This window comes from Somniosus microcephalus, chromosome 10, assembly GCF_052327205.1.
Source record: "Somniosus microcephalus isolate GS21.2 chromosome 10, FLI_Smic_1.0, whole genome shotgun sequence".
Classification (NCBI taxonomy): domain Eukaryota; kingdom Metazoa; phylum Chordata; class Chondrichthyes; order Squaliformes; family Somniosidae; genus Somniosus; species Somniosus microcephalus.
Window position 1 is genome coordinate 145850582 of NC_140996.1, and position 6000 is coordinate 145856581.

The 6000-nt window shown below is 43.4% G+C and overlaps 1 protein-coding gene across 1 annotated transcript in view; it reads right to left on the bottom strand.

Annotated features, from left to right (window-relative positions):
• LOC147111733 (AF4/FMR2 family member 3-like) overlaps positions 1-1099 on the bottom strand; it is a 176301-nt gene extending 175202 nt beyond the window's left edge. Inside the window, exon 1 of the mRNA XM_085998922.1 lies at positions 1061-1099. The gene's annotated coding sequence lies outside the window, so the exon portion shown is untranslated. The remainder of the gene's footprint in view (positions 1-1060) is intronic.
• Positions 1100-6000: the final 4901 nt, after the last annotated feature.

Sequence of the window (6000 nt, forward strand, 5' to 3'; positions counted from 1 at the left end):
GATGATCTTTGTGGGGCCCGAAGAGGTAATACTCTCCTCCTGGCCCCACAAAAATCATTTTTTTTAAATGTACCTTTTTGGGAGAGGCCTTTAAGGACCACCAGTTTGGCCTCTTAATGCCTGCAGAAAGTGAGTCTAGCATGAGCCATGCATGCTTCACCTGTTTCTCCCGGAAAGTTGCAATCTGAGTCCGACAACAAGCATAGGACCCCGATTTGAATATTTAAACAATCTCCCACCTGTTTTGCGCGGGAGTGCTAGGCATCCATTGAAAGTTGATTCAGGAGGGCAAATGGGTGCACAAGGTCCCTACCAGATTTTTAACTGCAGGTTGCCCATTATCCAGGTGAGGAATAAGCTAGCAGATGAAAGTCAAAGTAGAATTTGAGAAAAAATATACTAAACTTTTTTACAATTTACTTCCTACGCATCTGAGAATCCAGCTGCACCATTTCAAACTACGAAGGAAAGCACCAACCTGCTCCCACACTCTACCAATGCCCTGTGACAGGTTAGTAGGATGTACGGAAAAATTGACGATAGCTGCGTTTATACTGTTCAGCTTTTAATTTAGATTCTGTAAACTGGCATCTGTAAGCTGGCTCCAGGCATGTATGCCAATAAATCCATTTTCCTTAGCTTGGCGTCAGATGTGTAGACACAGGTAAGGAAAATTGTGGGGGGCGTCCCTGATTTCCTAATAAGCGCTACTGGTAGGCGAGGCTCCTCATCAGGACCATGATTTTGTAAAATTGGCCCTGTTGTCTCTGATTTTCCTTTTTCAGTACCTTCGTGCCTACCCTTAGGGCTCTGTTTGAGATCATGGAGCATAATTGTTACAGCATATGTTCTTCTGTTCTGTGTTGCAGTAGTTCTGCACCATAAGAGCCATATTGAACATTTAATAAAAAAAACCTCAGATGCCAGTATTCTCTGAATAAAAAAGTGTAACCTTAGGCGTTTTTCTTTGTGAATTAGTACTTCTGCGATCCTCAAAGGGTTACATTTGGTTAACACATTAGTGCTATCAGTATTAGGTGAAGAAATCCAGAAAAAATACCTCTCAGAAATAGTCCTAAGAACGGACTTCTGTGATACCTGCTGAAAGAAAAAAAAAGTTATTTTTGTAGCTGAAATATATTGCACAACGTATTATGCTGAACAGTAATTTGATAACAATGCATTTGGTTAGTTAAAAATACCAAAAATCATTAGCCAGAAGACTGACAGTAAGACTTCCTCTGGCATTACAGTGCAGGCCAAGAGTACGAGTGTATCATTTCCTATCTATTTATAGCCTTGAATCGTGCAAATGTTAACGTCAAAATAAACAATGTAAAAACTTAATTTGAAAATAAAGATACTGCGATATACAAAAGGTAAGTAATACTTATGGGTTTCCACAATTTCTGAAGTCATGAGCCCAGATCATCTATTGAAAAACTTTACTGGTTTAAAGTTTCTTAATTTAATGTCATCGCTATAGATTATGCTTTAAAGACAAGAGTTCAATATGTAGGCATCTTATTGATTTCTTAAACAGCAGTCAAGATACATTAAAATAATAATGAAACAGTTAAACTAAGATCTGCACCCTTGGACTCCCTCCTCTTCTGATAAACAGTGATAAATCACAAAGACGAAGCTTTTTCATTGCCTCATACATTGATACCTGAGAAACTGCACACAGTAAATCATTTAAATTGTTCAATTTCACTACCTCCTGAGTCACACAACAAAAGCGACCCGGCTTGTCTCTGCTGAAATGGGTTATGGATACATTTACTGCCAAGTTCATTGATCTGCGTACAGTTCATTTATCATTCATGAAAGATTCCAGCTCTACCCCAGCCTATTAGATGAAACAAGTTCTATTGCCTGCCAACTGCAATCATTTGTCAACTTCCCATTCCCAGGAGATTGCATCTACTGTGCTGTCCCTATTTCAGCAAAATTACTTAGCAACACAATCAGCAGGCTTTCAGGTTTCAATGTGCTAAATGAAAGGTCCAAATTAGTCTATGCCACACATCTTTCCGAGCTTTATGACCATGCCATGTGTTTTTTGAGGGAAAAGCAGGAGATAATGGGCCCAATTTTTTAAGAATGTCATTTCACAAGTGCAACTGTGCTTACTCTGTGACTTCCTTTTACGTTAAAAAAAAAAATGGTATCGTCAGCATCCAAATGCATGGTTTTGAAGGTGTGTATGTGTGCGGCTGATTAATTTATGTCATTTCTATTGCACCAGTGAGTCTGAAAATACAATGCAAACTGTATTCCGTGTTGCTTCCTAGTCATAGAAAAATAAAAATAAAATCTGAAATTAGCCACTACAGAACTGAAGTTCCTTTCCTGAACAATGCAGTTTATTTTACCATTTCTCTTGCTAACTTACTTTCTTTAAATTTAGTATTGTGCTACATTTATTATAACTAGATAATACATGGGGCTTAGCTGTAGATGCACAGCATATTTAATAATAATAAAGGATTAGGATCTTAAGCCCACCCAGTATGACCCTTGGCAGCAATCCAGAGCCTTGTCTGCTCACAAGGCAATGCTCAGAGAACAGAGTGCAGGTGAATGGGATCTTCTGCAGGTGAATGCCCATGCCTCTTGGTCCCAGTAAGTTGAGCCCCAGAACAATTTAGGATAACAGGCTCAGCATATTTCACAATTCAGTGAATAATTGCTACATTCTCAGCCAAATATTTGAGACAAAAGTAATTTGATGCATCTGGTTGCAAATGTGTGCCAAAATTCAGAATCTGCTATTTTCAAGGATTTTAACCACAAATAATGATGCTTAGATTTTTGCCACAAATATCTATATTCAATAAATTGCTGTATATTTTCCCCCATCAATGCTAGCATTTCTTCTCCTGAAGTTGATGCCTCATGCTGGGGTACAGTTCTTTCAGCACCAACAGTGCCCTGATATCTCACCCAAGTAGTTATTCTTCATATAAAAAAAGAAAATGCAGGAAATACTCAGCAGGTCAGGCAGCATCTGTGGAGAGAGAAACAGAGTTAACATTTCAGGTCTGTGACCTTTCATCAGAACTGGAAAATGTAACAGGTTTTAAGCAAATGCAGAGGCAGGGAAAGGGATGACGGTGCAAGGCAAAATGGGGGTGGTACTGGGACAAGTAAAGAAACAAAAAATGGGACTAGAAGAGGTGTAAATGAGAATAGCAGAATCATCAACAGCTGCTGCCCAAAAAAATGGGGGCAGAGGTTATGATCTGAAATTGTTGAACTCAATGTTGAGTCTGAAGTCTGTAAAGTGCCTAATCCATCTTTTGTTTCTTTACTTGTCCCAGTACCACCCCATTTTGCCTTGCACCATCATCCCTTTTGTCATTCAATCTCTTCTGCCTTCCACCTTATCACAGACCTTCCCTTTTGTTCTTTCCTCCCATCCCTCCTTTCCCTGCCTCTGCACTTGCTTAAAACCTGTTACATCTGTAACATTTTCCAGTTCTGATGAAAGGTCATCGACCTGAAACGTTAACTCTGTTTCTCTCTCCACGGATGCTGCCTGACCTGCTGAGCATTTCCAGCATTTTCTGTTTTTATTTCAGATTTCCAGCAGCCGCAGTATTTTGCTTTTGTATTAGTTATTCTTTATGTGTAGGTGTCATGTTTCAGAATTTTTTGACCATTATTCCACAGAAAGGATTTGGTAATACACTTTCTTTTAATGCTGGAGCCTAGAAATTGGATAAGGCTCGAAAATGGGCGCGGGGATCATGATGCGCAATCAATCCACGCCCGTTTGGAGCTCGTGGACTTCGTGCTGCCTGCTGATTAGCATGATTGTAGTGTTCAGTCCAGCGCTGAACGCATTGCCGAGTGGCTGAACGCTCAGCAGGGGGCCCAAGTTCATGCGAGGCTAGCTCCAATTAGAGCTAGCCTGCACTACTTAAATGCAGTCTGCACCTCTTAAAGGGGAGATGCCTTCTGCCTGCAACAGGTGATTGAAGTGGCTGGGAAGACAGTGGAAAACAAAAGTTATAATGATGACACAACAGGGCACCTAGGTTCTCCGATGCTGTACTGCAGGCCTTGGTCTAGGAGGTCTACTCCAGCAGAGAGGTCCTCTTTCCATAGGGGGCCAGGAAATCCTCCAGGCAACAGACCAGAGTGGAGGGGAAGCAGATAGCCACTGTGGTAAATGCCAGCAGTGTAGCCCCGAGGACCTGGATTCAATGCAGGAACAAGTTTAGTGACCTCACACGAGTGGTCCAGATCAGTGAATTCATCTTTAAATGTCATATCCCACCATCTGCACCACTAGCCTCACACAATACTCAATGTACCCCACCCCCATTACTCACCTACCAACAATCTCTACCAAACATGACTTATACCTCACATTCATAGCTTCACCTCACCCACACACACTTACCACTGCTGAAAGCCACACACCCACATCTCACAGCTTGAACGCACTGTCAGCTATTCAACTATGACCGCCACATCACCCAAACACATTACACCACACTCACTGACACACTTCCCTTTCTCTTGCAGGAAAAGGTGGTGTATAACCGGCACCAGCAGAACTTAACCAGTGGGGGCAGGCTTGCCTGCATGACCTCAGCCCCATGGAGCAGACAGTGCTGGCCATTCTTGGCAGGGGCATGGCTAAACCCATGGCCAGAACCGGGGCTGAAAGAATACAAAATGCTCTTACGCTATTCTCCTTCTCACATCCCACTTCCCTCTCATCCCACAATCTCTTCTGACTTACAATCTGCACATGGTGTAAGCATGCACCTCTTGCTTTCCCCTCTACCCTTGTGCCTTTCTCATTTCAGACACCCAAGAAATCCAGCCTGCCCAGCCAGTGCTTCAACAAAAAGAGGGAGAGGAGAACGAAGAAGAAACACCACCACTCGATTTCACACTCCCAGCCACCAGCTCAGATACTGAGGCTGGAATTTTCCCATTGCTGCGTGTGCAGGTTTGGGGATGGGTCGGTAGTAAAAATGCCGAAAATAGCGACGGGAACCCACCATCATGAGCATTTAACTCGGGCAGCTTTGAAGGCATGACACGGACCCAATCCGCAGAGGCGGGTGACCTCACTGAAATCATTAAATGCTTGTTTACAGACCCATAACAGTGATTTTAATGCTAGCTTCTGAGTTTTACTGCAAGAGCACGGGATTCATGGAGGTCGGGTGCCTCACATGTGAAGTGGAGGTGAAAGCTCAGTGGCCATTGGTGAATTCATTTATTGACAGCTGGGAAAAGCGCATAAATACTACAACATTATACCTCATTACTTGCTCTTGCTCACTCCATTTTGTCCACAGATTTGGGTGCCAGCAATTTGCAGGTCATTTTTGAACCCTCGGAAGCCACTCTCACCACATTGCTACTCAGTATCACAACATTGAGGGATTGACCATATCATCTCCAGTGTACCTGCTATCTACTACATCAGCATGGGTGATGCTTATACTGTCTCACCTTGGTCCACAGAATTGGACAAAGATGAGCCGCACTACCAGCAGCAGCAGACACTCCAGCAACAGCAGCAGCAATCACAACAGCAGCCTTCTCCTCAACAACCTGATGCTCCACAGGAGAGAGAGGGGCACCACAGGGCTGCAGCATGCCAGAGGCAATATCACCAACACAGGGTATACAGGCAGAGGATGAGCTTCCTCAACATGACTGAGCAGCAGTGCTTCAGGAGACTTAGGCTATCTCGCCAGGTCATCGCAGACATTTGTAGCTTGCTGGAACAAAACCTGCTGCCCAGAGGTCCTGGTGGACACTCCTTACCAGTGGCTGTCAAAGTCACCACCACCCTCAACTTCTTCACCTCAGGCACCTTCCAGGGATCTGCAGCAGACATTTGCCGGATCTCACAGTCGGCCGCCCACAGATGCATCACCATGTGACTGATGCCATGTTTCACAAGTTAGCCAATTATATCAACTTTGCCACTGATAAGGCCAGTGTTACTGAGCGTCCACTTGG